Below are 15,850 nucleotides of genomic sequence, written 5' to 3'. Positions count from 1 at the left end.
TGCTTAAGCCTGGGAGGCAGAGGTTACAGTGAGTCAAAATCATGCCACTGCACTCCAGCCTAGGTGACAGAATGAGATTCCATCTCAAAAAAAGAAAGAAAAAAAAACCCAAAGACAAAACAACAAAAAAGAATCCATAAGTCCATACTGATATAAATAAAAAGCATACATCTGCAAGAGATGAAAAAGTATATCCTTATAGTAAAAAGACAACTAAATGCTACAAGGAAAATAATGAAAATAATAATACACCATTTGACAAGTATAATGGTGCTTGATTCACATATAAATCTATGGATGCTTAGGCGGTGAGTAAAGGTTTGAGGAGAAGCAGAATATTGGCCTAGATTTGGAGTATCCTCCTGATATAGTTTGGCTCTGTGTCCCCACCCAAATCTCATCTCAGGCCATGGCATCAGAGGGTGCAAGTCCCAAGCCTTGGAAGCTTACACATGATATTGAGCCTGTGGGTGCCCAGAAGGCAAGAACTGAGGTTTGGGAACCTCCATCTAGATTTCAGAGGATGTGTGGAAATGCCTGGATGTCCAGGCAGTGGTTTGCTGCAGACACGGAGCCCTCATGGAGCACATTTACTAGGGCACTGCAGAGGAGAAATGGAGAAATGTGGGGTTGGAGCCCCCACACAGAGTCCCCACTGGGGCACTGCCTAGTGCAGTTGTGAGAAGAGAGCCACAATCCTCCAGACCCCAGAATGGTAGATCCACCAATGAGCTTGCGCAGTCCACCTGGAAAAGCCACAGGCACTCAACACCAGCCCATGAAAGCAGCTGCAGGGGCTGTTCCTGCAGACTCATAGGAGTGGAGCTGCCCAAGGCCTTGGGAACCCACCTTTATCATCAGGGTGCCCTGCATGTGAGACATAAGAGTCAAAGGAGATTATTTTGGAGCTTTAAAACATAATGGCTACCTTGCTGGGTTTCAGACTCGTATGGGGCCTGTAGCCCCTTTGTTTTGGCCAATTTCTCCCATTTGGAATGCCTGTACCCCCTTGGTATCTAGGAAGTAATGAACTTGCTTTTGATTTTACAGGCTCGTAGGTGGAAGAGACTTGCCTTGTGCCAGCTGATACTTTAGACTTGGACTTTTCAGTTAAATGCTGGAGTGAGTTAAGACTTTGGAGGACTATTAGGAATGCATGATTGTGTTTTGAAATGTGAGCTGGACATGAGATTTATGAGGAACAAGGGGTGAAATAATATGGTTTGGCTCTGTGTCCTTACTCAAATCTCCTCTCGAATTGTAATCCCCATGTGCCAAGGGAGGGACCTGGTGGGAGGTGATTGGATCACGATAGCAGTTTCCCCCATGCTGTTCTCATGATAGTGAATGAGTTCTCACGAGGTGTGTGGCAGTTCTCCCCTCCCTCTTGCCACCATGTAAGACATGTCTTGTTTCCCCTTCCACCATCACTGTAAGTTTTCTGAGGCCTCCCAAGACATGCGGAACTGTGAGTCAATTAAACCTCCTTTGTATATAAATTACTCAGTCTCAGGTAGTCCTTTACAGCAGTGTGAAAATGGTCTAATACTCTTTCCATCAATTACAAATCAGAAAATGCTGTCTTTCTGATGGAGAAATCTGATCAACACCAAATTTACCACATGATTGAGGTTGCCAGCACCATTGGCAGAATGTTTTCTCCTGACGTAATTTCCTGAGACCAGCATTGCATCACTTCCGTGGAATTCCTACACACAATGTAAGGCTCCAGTTTGATTATGAGGAAAAAATCACATAAGCACAGCTCATACTTAAAAAAAACCTGTCAACATTTTGAAAGAATGGGGCAACTGAGAAACTGTTCCACATGAAAAAAGACTGAAATGACATGGCAAATAAATATCACACATGATCCTGGATTAGATCCAGGATCAAAAAGGCAAAAGAAACATTGTCCATTAGAATATAAATGAAAATAAGTGGAGAAATGTGAATGCGGTCTGGGAATTGAATGGTGGGGTGTATCAATGTTGTTCTCCTAATTTAGAAGTAGGGTGACCCCCTGTCGTGGTATGCTCAGGACTATCCAGATTTTATTAATGAAGATCCAGTGTCCTGAGAAACCTCTTTTCAGACCCAAAATATTCTTGTTTTGATTATAGGTACAGAAGCTCAGGGGAAGGCTGGGCACGGTGGCTCGTGCCTATAATCCCAGCACTTTGGGAGGCCGAGGTGGGCGGATCACTTGAGGTCAGGAGTTTGAGACCAGCCTGGCCAACATGGTGAAACCCCATTTCTACTAAAAATACAAATAATTAGCTGGGCATGGTGGCATGCACCTGTAATCCCAGCTACTTGGGAGGATGAGGCAGGGGAATTGTTTGAACCCAGGAGGCAGAGGTTGCAGTGTGCTGAGATGGAGATCATGCCACTGAACTCCAGCCTGGGTGACAAAAATAAAAAATAAAAACAAACAAATAAATAAAAAAGATTACGGGAAGATTACAAAACCCCTATCATGAGTCCCCCAACATGGAAAACAAAAGTAACACTGTTTTTAGTGTCAAATGAATATAGCACTGATTATTTGTCTTTCATAGTCACTGCTGCTGACTTACCCCAGGCCACTAATATTGATAACAGGATTTATGAATCTCAATTATGGACCACTCATGGTTGCATCGCGCTCAACAATGTGACCTAAGTCTGCAACATATGTGGGTTATAATCATGAGGTTAACAACTCATTCTTTGATGCCACTTGTGGATTAACTGTTGTGCTTTGTATCCAACTAGTACTGGTTCGATGTTTAACTTCTCAAATATTAGAAGCATATTTTGTAAGTGTTTATATAAGAAAAATGGAAATAAACACAATAGCAACGCCATCATGAAACATACCATAGAATACGAAGATTTAACCCTACTTTTTTTTAAGACAGAGGAACACATACAAACGGATCAGGTAGGTAGTATGCAAAAGAGCATACTGTATAATATGTAGAAAAGGATTGGGACTGGGAACACTAGAAAAGGGTGGTGGAAGCACATATGGTGACTGAATGTAACAATACTGGGAAGAGACCAAGTTCTTTTAAACCAATAAAAACGTTTCATCTGGCAAAAGGACACAAATTCTCAGTTAGAAATAGCAGCACTGAATTAACTTGGGCATACCACGTTGGGCATCATTGTATCATTCCCTTATTGATCTATGAAAGGGAATCAGAGGTAGCAGCTAAATTATCTGAGGGTAAACAAAACGAGAGATTTTGATAACGCATGAATTAGCCCTTTACAGTGAAGAACTGATTCTGTCAGATCTTACCAAGTATCATTCTTTCTATAGTATATATACCAAGTGATACATCAGATCACAGCAATAACAAAAATGTTTCCCTTAGCTTTTAGATACTCTGATTTGAAAAATGGATTTCAAATTATATTCTTGAATTATACGAAAATTGTAATACAACTTCAGAAAACATAACATAAAAAATTGCTAATACCTAGCCCAAATAAAAATTAGATTTTCTGCTCCTATTGCATACTCTGTAGATGGTGCAAATGTAAATGTTTGCAATTTCTATTCAATGCATAACCTTCTTACCAAATGAAATTATATTTTCTTCTAAATGTCTTACATACCTTGCACACAGCACTGCTCAAACAGGGTTTGGTTTGTCTACCTGTGATGTTGAGGCTTTCATCATCTTTTTGGTAATTTTTAGTTTTCTCAGTATGTGTGGAAGCACTTAATGAGATATTTGACTTTTTTAAAAATTTTTTTATAGTTTTGAGACGGAGTCTCGCTCTGTCGCCCAGGCTGGAGTGCAGTGGCGTGATCTCGGCTCACTGCAAGCTCCGCCTCCCAGGTTCACGCCATTCTCCTGCCTCAGCCTCCCGAGTAGCTGGGACTACAGGCGCCCGCCAACACGCCCGGCTAATTTTTTTTTTTTTTTTGTATTTTTAGTACAGACGGGGTTTCACCGTGTTAGCCAGGATGCTCTTGATCTCCTGACCTCGTGATCCGCCCGCCTCGGCTTCCCAAAGTGCTGGGATTACAGGCGTGAGCTACCACCGTGCCCGGCCAAGATATTTGACTTTATAGAAATGGAAGGTGATAGCCTCCTTAGGCATGTCCCAACAAGATGACTATCATCATTGCCATCAAAACAAAAAATAAGTAATTTATTTTTCTGTTATAGCACCGTATTTTTCAAAATGTGGGACAAGAGCAACGTCTTCCAATCTGAAAATGCATTGAAAATAAGAATCATTAAGAAGATGGTAGAAAAACAAAAATTTATGTTTTGTTTCTTCAAGATTGTTTGGTGATTTTTACTTTTTTTTTTTTTTTTTTTTGAGACAGAGTCTCACTCTGTCGCCCAGGCTGGAGTGCAGTGGTGCGATCGTGGCTCGCTGCAAGCTCCGCCTCCCGGGCTCATGCCATTCTCCTGCCTCAGCCTCCTGAGTAGCTGGGACTACAGGCGCCCGCCACCACGCCCGGAGAATTTTTTGTATTTTTAGTGGAGACGGGGTTTCACCGTGTCAGCCAGGATGGTCTCGATCTCCTGACCTCGTGATCCACCCGCCTCGGCCTCCGAAAGTGCTGGGATTACAGGCGTGAGCCACTGCGCTTGGCCTGTTTGGTGATTTTTGAAGAGGCCATAAGGAACCTAGAAAAGGCAGAACTGACCGCATCTCCCTTTTTCAGTAGTATATGCAGGTTATAACAAAACCTGTGTAGAAAGAAATCATTTTTTGGAAGTTAAGATTGGTTCAGTATTCAAAAAAGCCACCAGAATATTGCAGACAATTAAAAAAAAAAAAAAAAAACAGAAAAGTGTAGTCAATTAAAAAAAAAAGTTCTCCATTTCTTTACAAAAATAAAATGTATTTGGAATCCACCTTATGTGTCATAGGTTACAATTTCCACTGTGCTTTAAAATCAGTTTCCCTAAAAAAGAGAGGTTTATCCTATGTAGTTCATAGTGTAGACAAGGAAAGCTTATATGATTATGATGAATGTGTAGATGGGAAACAAATGATTGAAAAATAGCTGGTCTACCAGAACAAGCTTGTAGATACAGAGGTTGAACATGTTTGAAGAGGTGAAAACCAATAATTCCTACAAGTCTACCATCTATAATAATTGTAAGTAAAATCGTAAATATTGTCTCTACCTCACACTGTATAGGAAAATTAATATGAAACCTAATTGAAAGCTTAAGCTACAGAATTCTTAGAAGAAAACAGTGACATCTATTTATAATCTTGGATTTGGCAATGGAATATTAGATATGACATTAATGAAAAGCACAATAAAACAACTGTGACATCAATCAAAAGCACATTGAAAAAATAGGTAAGTTTGACTTCATAAATTACACCAAAGCACATTATCAAGAGTGAAAAGACATCACACAGAATGGGATATATTTGCAAATCATATATCTGATTAGGGTCTAGTATCCAAAATATATAAAGAACACTTATAACTCAAACACAAAAGAGCAAGCAATCTAATTAAAATGGGCAAAAGATTTAAATTGATATTTTTCAGAACAAGATAACACAAGTGGCCAAAAAGCACATGAAAAGCTGTTCAACATCATTAGTCATTAGGAAAATGCAAATCCACACAAAAATGAGATACCACTTTACATCCACTAGAATGGCTATAATAAAAAAAAATTTTTTAACAAAAAAAAACAAGTAGTTGCAAAGATGTGGAGATATTGGAACTCTTGCACATTGTTGGTGAAAATGTAACGTGGCTTAGTCACTATGGGAAAAAGTCTGGTCACTGCTCAAAAAGGTAAACCTACAATTACCATATAATCCAGCATTTCCACTCCTGGGTATATATCCAAAAGAACTGAAAATATGTATTCAGAAAAACATATATATACATCTATATGGCAGTTTTATTCATGAACCAAAAAGTGGAAACAACTCACATGCCCAACAATAAGTGAATAGATAAACAAAATATGTGGTATTCACATGGAATATTATTCAGCCGTAAAAAGAATAAAGCTTTGATATCTGCTACAACATAGATGAACCTCAAAAACATTATGCTGATGTTTCTTTAGTGAAAGGAATCTAAGAAGATAAAATGTCATGTGTTGTATGATTCCATTTATATGATATATCCAGCATAGGTAAATCCACAGAGACAGAAAGCAGATTAATACTGGCCAAGGCCCTGGGGAAGGGAGAATGGTGAGTGCTACGGTCTGAAAATTTGTGTCCCCTGCAAATTCATATGTTGAATTCTTAACCCCTAGAGTGATAATATTAGGTTAAGTAGTGAGCTCTTTGGGAGGTTGATTAGATCATGAGGGCAGAGCCCTCATGAATGAGATTAGTGCCCCTATAAAAGAGACTGCAGAGAGCTATCTAGCCCTCCCACCATGTAAGGACACAGTTGGAAGCTACCATCCATGAGGAACAGGCCCTCACCAGATATTGAATCTGCCAGTGTCTTGATATTGTACTTCCCTGCTTCCAGAATTGTGACACACAAAAAAAGTCTGTTGTTTATAAGCCACCCTATTAATAGTATTTTTGTCATTGGAGTCCTGACAACCTGAGACAGTGATTGACTGATTAGTAGGTACAGTGTTTTCTGTTTGGGCTGTTGAAAATATTTTGGAACTAGATAGAGATTATGATTGTGCAACATTGTAAATGGACTAAATGCTACTGAATTGTGCACATTTATAAAATAGTTAATTTTATATTATGTGAATTTCACCTCAATAAAATTTTTTAAATTAATATTCTTTAAAAAATCATAAGTATCCCAAGCTCCAGTGCTTTTGTGGAGAGGATATTTAGTGTAATGTCATCACGTTGGACTGACACCAGGAATCAGTGGAGTGTGTACTTGACAAAAGCAGACCTGCAAGTCAAAGTGAAGGTTATGTTTATGACTATTCAGTTTTACCACTACATAAAAGAAGCGAAACATGTCCTAAAGGCTGTAGATGGTTTAGAGGTCTAATGTTAGAAAAGAAAACAGAAAGTAAAAATATCTTACTGTACCACATGAAGGAAAGAAACGTGTCACTGTTACCTCTTGATAAGTAAAACTAATATCTATTTAATTGGTCTTACTGTGTTTACACTATCCATTTTAAAAAACTTAAACTTACGTATCTTAATACGTAATATAGCTACAGTTTCACCTTATTAGCCAGGATGGTCTCGATCTCCTGACCTCGTGATCCGCCGGCCTCAGCCTCCCAAAGTGCTGGGATTACATGTGTGAGCCACCACGCCTGGCCAATATAAACATTCAATAAAGATTTGTTTAAATTGTTCAAATAAACGATTCTATCAGAACACAGAAACCTTACAAAATATTGTTGTATTCATTGACATATTATTTAATTAACCATATTAATTTAAAATGCCACTGTTAAAATAATAGCATTTATGTAGAAAGGCTACAGAAAAGCAAATACAGAATCATATATAATTTCAAATAAACACCATCTTTTCTTATATTTATGTTAAAATAACCATATGTGTATACTTATCAATTATATATGATATATATTTTATTGGTCTGTTATGGCTGTTGCCTGAGTTGGCCTTCTAAAAAGTTGGTTACCCTATTCAGAATGTTGTATGGAGGTAATGAATAAAGTATACTTATTTAAGGAAAATTTATACTGGAGTATTTAGGGGTAAAGACATATTATGTTTATAGCTTGCTCAAATGGTTGAGAAAGAGACTGATGATAATGGATATTGGTACAGCTATAGATATAGATATAAATCCATCTAATACATTTTACTGTATATAAATTATACCTCAATGAAAATAAGTTTTTAAAAAATCATTGTTAAGTCCCTTTATTTGTTACACTGCCAAAATTGAGTTCTGTGTCATTTGTTCTCTGTCATAAGCAAACATATATCTGAATGTCTTTGAAAAATAAAAAATTTTACAATGTTCTTCAAAACCAGTGGTTTTTTAAAAAAAAAAAAAAAGTATGCTGCTAGCTTCTCTAGTTACAAAGCAAGGTCACATATTTGGATTTAGCATTCCCACAGAGCCTGGCAATGGGTTGTTGTAGCAGCGGGTGGACAGCAAGCAAGTCTTTAGCTAAAGGAGGTGAGGAGTTCACAAGCAGGACACACGTGATAGAGCAGAAGCTAATCTGCTTTCCCACTGTGTGCCATTAGGCAAGTCACTTAGCACTTCTGAGCCCCAAATTATTATCTGCAAACAAAATCAAAACCTATTATTCCATCCAGCTTTGGATAGTTATTTCTTTATTTGCACGAACAGGTGACATGAATATAATTATTTGACTCAGTGAATGATATAGTGAAGTTAAGACGTATTTAAAAGAGCAATATTTTCTTTATGATTCACATTGCCACGTTCTGACACACCAACAAAAAGACCAAGAGTGTGAAGGCAGAAACTGTAGATGTTTGGATGTTCACGTTGGCTTATTACCGAGAAGCTAAGCCTGACTGCTTTGAAGTAAAAAGCAAACAGCAAATCTCTGGAGGCCGAAGCTGCCCCTGAGATTTCTCCAATGTGTTTGGTTCTGGCAGGGCCACTCAGCCTTCCAGAACATCCTTTTACAACCCAAACAATTACCCACGTTTTGAAGTGAAATTCTGAATCATTTTCTGTTCCGATCTTTCAAACAGTTCTGTCTATTCTAAGTACTTTTTAATAAAACTCATGTCATGTCCTTAATTTCTCCTGAAAATTTTATAGCAAGAAAAACAGCTAAAGATATAGATATTAATAAATACAAAGTTTTATTAGGGTAAATTTATTCTTGTTTCAGAATATTTTTGTTAGCCTTATTTTTATATATTCATGAAGAACATATAACTTTAAAAAGATGCATTTGAACAATTAAGGCATATTTCAACATAGTTCTTATTTTCTTTAGAACATAATTCAAGCAGCCGTCAAATCTATTCTTTTTACCTAATCAACTTTGTAAAGTTGCTTTCGTTAATTCATATTGTAATTCTGCTTGAATTATTTCATAAGAATGGTGAAAGATAAATATGAAATTACTTTGATATTCATGCTAGGAATTTTATTAATTGATATTGATTTTTATTTTGTTATTGTCTAAATTATGGCTCCATGACTCAACCAGACCCTCCAAAAAATGCACAGTCTTTCCTGGTTTGGTGAGTATCAGGAGACAGAGGGCATATAGAAAGGATTTCTCTCAAGAGGCTATGGACTTTCTAGGTCCATGTTTTTAAAATTATGTCCCGCTAAATAACTAATTCCATAAGACATTACTAGATTAAAAAAATAAAATCATTCTGTGGTGAAATTTAGGTACTTAAGCATCCTAGATTCCCCTCTTGAAGATTCACAATACTCCTCTGTATTTTAAAGCTCTGGGAAGTTCCAAAGTGAAATAAACCAACTATCAAAATTACCTGTCAGTTTCTTTAGTTCATCTGACTTTGTCCTGGGCTCTCCCTCCCACCTCCCTTACTGTAGGTGATCCCTGTACTCTAAACTGCATTCTGGCACAATCTGTGTTGAACACCATAGATGACTGAGGGTTGCCAAGGTGTATCCAAAACTTTACCATAGACCCCCATTGTCTATGATTCTAGCCTCTATGGTGCTCTCTTCAAAGAAATATTAAAATCATTTGATTACCAGAACAAATTACCATTGATGCCCTCCAGCCTTTCAAATGACTACCTTGGTCTATTTCTTCCTCAATCTTCCTCTGCTGAAAAAGTAGCAGGGCAGTCTTAAAATATTCCTACATTTTATTTCAAATAATCACCACATGAGGGAAGACGCATTCTTAAAAGTAAAGCTGAATGTGAAAACTCATTGGGAGGTCAGAAAGAGTCTAGCATTGAATCAGGTTCAGTCTGATTGATGCTTTTCTAGTAATTCTTTTAATTATTTTTCCTACCTTTTTTATATATATAAAACTGAAGTACATTCATGGAAATGTTTCCAGCTGGGAAGGCCATAGACTCAGGAGGAAGTCCAATTATATCTTATTTGCATTTCTTTACCTGCCTATTGAATTTTAATCACCCACTGCATCACTTTTGTGTTTTCATTTTTGTTTCTTGACACAGTGTTTGGGGTGGCAAGGAAAGAATGAAAAATTATAAATCCTAGTTTTTCAGTGAAAGAATGTTGCAGTAGTAATGGAAAAAGGAAAAGTATTCTCTACGCCCATCTCTCATGCACCTGATATGTGTTTTACCCTTTAACACTTGGGAGAATCCTATGAGGTGGGTATTATCATTTCCATGTTGTAGATGAGGATTTATGCTCAGAGAGATTTTCTTAAAAAAATAAAACAGATTGATGATTATATTCTCTAAATTTTTTAAATTTAGACTACATATAATGGTTTAGACTACATATAATCGTTTGGTGAAAACATAATATTTGGATATTAAATACTTGATGTAAATAAGGTTATTATTTATTTGGATACATATCCTTTAGATCCTTCATTTTACCCTTTATATATCTGTGTGTGTATATATATATATACACACATATATGCACATATACACTTATACACATATATATACACATATATAAAGATTTGCATTACATTCCAATTCTGAAATAGCATTTATATTATATTAATCATGATTTCCATAATCATTTACTTATTTCTTCTTCAAACTGATCAGTAATTTTGGTAGTGACTGCTCAGATTTTCTGAGAAGAAATTCTGATAATTTCCCTCTGACGCTTCTATTCATTTAAGTACAGTATTGTCTGTCACTCAAAAAAGCAGCAATAATCCCAGATAGTCATGCTCTGTGCACAGTGATAAATGATCTAGCATCAAGCAGTGCTAGGTATGAGATGAGTTATATACAGATGCTTATGCCCATCACCCAACTAGCTTGGTCAATAGCATTCAGTATGATACAATACAATTCCAAGTGGAAACAAACAAATAAGTGTTTGTTGAAATCGTAACCAGCTAAATTCTTGCCAACTACTTAATTGTATTTTATGCTCAACACTTAAACACTCATACACATTTACAGGTTTACATAAGCAAATCTAAACTCTCCAGTTATAAATTCATTGATTAAGGAAGGCACTGCTATATGTAAATCATACTGGTCTTGTTGATAAAGTCAAGTTCCAGACAACCTGTGGTATATGTCAAAATGTTTTCAAAATTAATAGTAATGATAGCAATTTAATGAATGTTTTGCAATGGTATTTAAGAGATTGTTCCAATGAATCCCTTACTTCTTTTAATGAATTAAAATCGGTACATTTCTTTGCTAAAATTTTAGTAATCTGCTCCTCCCTTTATTAAAGGAAAGAATTTAAAACTAATTTGTCAACTGCATTTTGAGCAAAAGACGTAAACAAAAATTTTCTACTCTTGAAAGGTTTGTATTTGAAAAGACCAGTGAGTGGAATGCACTGATTCTCCATATAGACCACAGATATGAAAAGTGGAGAAAAAAGGAAGTGATTAGGTCTTTTAATATCTCATAAACTTATTATTTCTTCAACATGTATAAGCAGATTTCATGCCAGATCTAAAACCTATTTAGGTTTATGAAATATATCAATAAGAGCTTTCAATTATTTAGAGATAATTATGTGGCCTATCCTAGGCTAAATGCTTTACATACACTAAAAATCTTCAAGCAGTTTCGAATGGCACCTACGAGGGAGGACCCCACTTTACAGGTTATGGAAATTGAATTCTAAAAATTTAGTAAAATGCTAAAAATGCTTAAAAATGACTGGTCCAAGGAGGGTCAGATCATATCTAATCTGCATGGAATCTCTGTACTACGCTGCCTCTCTGATTCTCCTTATGGTGGCTTGTAAAGTATCTGCATAACTGGCAACAATACTTTGCTTGCTGCTGCATAGACTCAATCTTCTTAAGAAACAGTGTGAGCACAGCTGTATTTGAGGTAGGGTGCTTTAGAAATACCCAGCCACCTGGAAAACCATAACAAAAATGACTTGGTAATCAGCTTTTTCCCAAAGCTGTGATGTCTCACATGTCAAAAGTTGTAAGCAGTTCCTAGAGCTTCGACAAAATTACACCCAAATGAAATTTCTTCCTCACAGGGGAATCTCTAGAGCAATGAGTTACTCTGGTGCATTTATAAACCACACTCCTGAGTGCATAGTGATTTTTCCCCCTCTCTAAAGAACCATCAGTAAATAAATCCACAGACTTTCCTAAGGGGAGTAATACAAATGCAATCCTTGCAGCTAATACTATAGTCAAGATAGTAATTATAGAAAAAAAAATCGACCTGATAATTTCACCCAAGAAATCAGACATTAGACTAGCCTAAACGCTGGGATGGAACCCTTGCTAGAGGTTTATGTGTGTATGGAAATGATTGTCCTTCAGCTTCTTTTTGAGCCCCCTGCCGCTCTACTGAGTAGAGACTTCTCTAGGGAGTGGAGAAATCACGTCTAAGGCCCCTGTATGTCATTCTCTGCATGGCTCTTGGGCACGCACCAAAGTATTGCAGGTGCCAGCTGTGCCCAAGGCTGCAGGATGCCGACCAGCAATTCTTTACTCTCACTGAAGAATATACCTGAATTGAGCAGAAATTCAAGGAAGAAAAAAGAAAAATGACTGCCCTCCCTTTGGGGATTTTAGCTGTGGTCACAGACATCAAAAGTAACAACATGGGAAAATCAAGCTGAATTATAGTAGAATCTATGTGGCTTTTCACCCTGTGTTTAATTTAGTCAGATGGCTCAGTAAATGATACAAACCTTTTAATGTAGCTATCTTAGTTTCAACTCCATGGTACAGGAACTCTGGCTAAATTAATTATAGTTGATCACATAATTTCTTTTCTTAAAATGTTTTCCTATACATTGAAGTCTAATTTCCTTAGCATTTAATCTCAGATTCTTCATTACTCCAAATAGTTTATTCACAATAATGCCTTATTTTTTTCTAGTTTCTCTAACTTCCTCAGCATTTAATTCTAGTTTCTTCATTACTCCAAATAGTCTATTCACACTAATGTTTTACTTTTTTTTAATTTCTCTATATTGAATGTCCGTCTCCCACACAATCTTCTCTGCCTCTCAAACCACATAGACCCTTTATTATTTCTTCTTTAAAACTCTTCTTACACATTACCGCCTCCTCCACTCCCTCTGCCTTTTAAAATGAATGACACTCTTAGCCCTTTTTGTGTTCCCATAGCACTGTGTTCCTAACTTTAATGCACTACCTAATTTATTCTCCTAGCTGTGGTTCCATTTGTTCTAGGACAGTATCAGAGCCTTGTTCACCACTCTGTCTCAGTGTTTGTTGAAGGAATCAATTAGTAAATATGCTGTTTATAGATGTATATCCATTACATAATATATGAAACATAGCAGGAATTCATTAAATATTTTGGAGTGAATGAATGAATGATTCTACTAACTTTACGAGTCCAAGTAACATCTTTATGCTGTACTTAAGATGTAAACCAAAAGTAAAGTTGTATTTTAGGTTTATAATCAGTCCTTTTCCTTAGGATCTATTGACCCCACCTAAGTGGGAAAACTTCTCTAAGTCCTAAGAAGCGAGTAGGATGCCTTTAATTTAAATGGAATGTCCCTCTTAGGGTTCTACAGGCAAAGAATTGGTGATAAAATGTGAGTTCTCTTCCTGATTCAAACACATTTCACAGAAATAAGAAGTAAATATTCAAAGGTAAACATTGAAGAAGGGAGGACACTGGCTTTATTTAATTATAAAATGACTAATGGGAAAGAACCTTTTAAGAAAATTCTTCTCAAACTGTTGGTGAGATGCATATCTTAAAACATAAATAATTCCATCTATAAAATATTACTTCACTAAATTTGGTTTAGTGATCTGGTCAAGATGGCTAGGATTTTTTTTCCACCTATGGGGAAAGTTGGAGGAGATAGATGAATCACAATTCATGAAATGTTGATAATTTTTGTAACTCTCGAGGGTCTATAGTAAAATTTTCTTGGCTTTTGTATAGTTCAAAAATTTCCATAATGCAAATTGAAAACAAAGTGATCAAGATCCAGATCTATCTATCTGTCTATCTATCTATGGAAATCTTACAGAGAAACATAAACTCAGATTATCCTTTGTCTACGGTTAAAGATCCTTATGTTCCCTAATAATTTCTCATTCCTATTTACTCTCCTTCTTTATGTTGGTTTCATTTTAAAGATATGTTGTATCAGTAGAAATTAAATTAAGTGCAATTATGTTATTTGAAATAATATTAGAGCAATAGTTATTAGCATTTAATTCTAGATGCTTAATAATAAGCATTAAATATGCCTAACAATGTCTAGAACTTTGTAGGTTTTAAATAAATTATAGGTTTTTAAAGAATTACTTATAATTATGAATTATAACTTTTTTGTTTTTATTAGTTTTATTTTTATTATTAATAGTTTTTTAAGAATTTGTAATAATTATATATCATACAGATGAGTATGATAGATAATATGATGATACAATAATATATAACGATTATATATATAATTATTAACCCCAAAAATGGTTTTAAAGGATTTCTTAGAGAAGACATGAGAGTATGACATCACCATAATAAAAATTTATTTATTCATCATGTTTCTAAAAGCAGTGTGTGTCATGGTATTAATTTACTCTTAATGCATCAAAGACTGCATTCTGATTATCTTAGCTTGTAACAAAAATTAACTTTGAAAACCATCAAGTAATCATGATAGTATTCCTTAATATGCAAATGTATACAAATTCTGTGTCATTCACATGATGTTAGATTCACCTAAAGGCAAGATCTCTTTATCATGATTTCTCAATTATTTAGGGGATAAAGAGGTAACATTTTGCATGACTTTCACAAACCACAGAAATTTGAAAATACGAAAATTATAGAATAATTCACAGCAGTTTTTAAAATGTATTCACAACACTAAATTGATTACATTAGAAAATAGATAATTTAATGCCTACCTAAATTATTCAACTGAGTATGAAATCACAATATTTCTGAAGTAAAGACATAGCAGACATAATGCTGATCATGTTCATTGTTCTTTACAAAACATGGAATTTTCTTATGCTAAGATAATTTTAAAATATTTCAGTTTATCTGTGTATTTTCAGAATAAATTCTTTACATGAAAAAGATGTAGAAAAACAGGAAATAGATAAAACTAATGAAACATTCAAAAAAGAGGGGGTTAAAAACCCTCAAGATAATTGGTATCTAGTGAAAGAAGATTCTGGTGAGCTAGAATTGCACAACTTTCCTGAAAGTGAAATGGGTTCCTCATATAGACCTTGCTTCAGCATTGGGAAAATTTCTTTTCCATTACAATCATGTGTTGCTTAGCAAAGAGAATACATTCTGAGAAATGCATAGTTAGGTGATTTCCTTGTTGTGTAAACATCATAGAATATATTCACACAAACCTTAGGATATAGCCTGATATACACCTAAGCTATTTGGCATAGCGTACTGCTCCTAGGCTACAAAACTGAACAACATGTTACTATAGTGAATACTGTAGGCAACTGTAACACAATGGTAACTATCTGTCTATCTAAACATAGATAACCATAGAAAAGGTACAGTAAAATTACAATATAAAAAATACAAAATGATATACATATACAGGTAGCTCCATTATAATAGAGCAAATCCATTATAATCTTATGGAACCACTATTATATATGGAGGCCTGTCATTGGCCAGAATATTGTTATGCAGTACATGACTCTCCTTACTTTCACATCTTGGAGCCTATTTCTTCTCCTAAATCCCTTGGGGATGCGTATGAATTACATGTTTGAAAGTAGATTCTCCCTGGGGACTTCAATTTTGCTATACAATTTCTGCTTGCTCA

The sequence above is a fragment of the Pan troglodytes genome, chromosome 4 (assembly GCF_028858775.2).
Source record: "Pan troglodytes isolate AG18354 chromosome 4, NHGRI_mPanTro3-v2.0_pri, whole genome shotgun sequence".
NCBI lineage: Eukaryota > Metazoa > Chordata > Mammalia > Primates > Hominidae > Pan > Pan troglodytes.
This window is presented reverse-complemented; position numbering follows the sequence as displayed.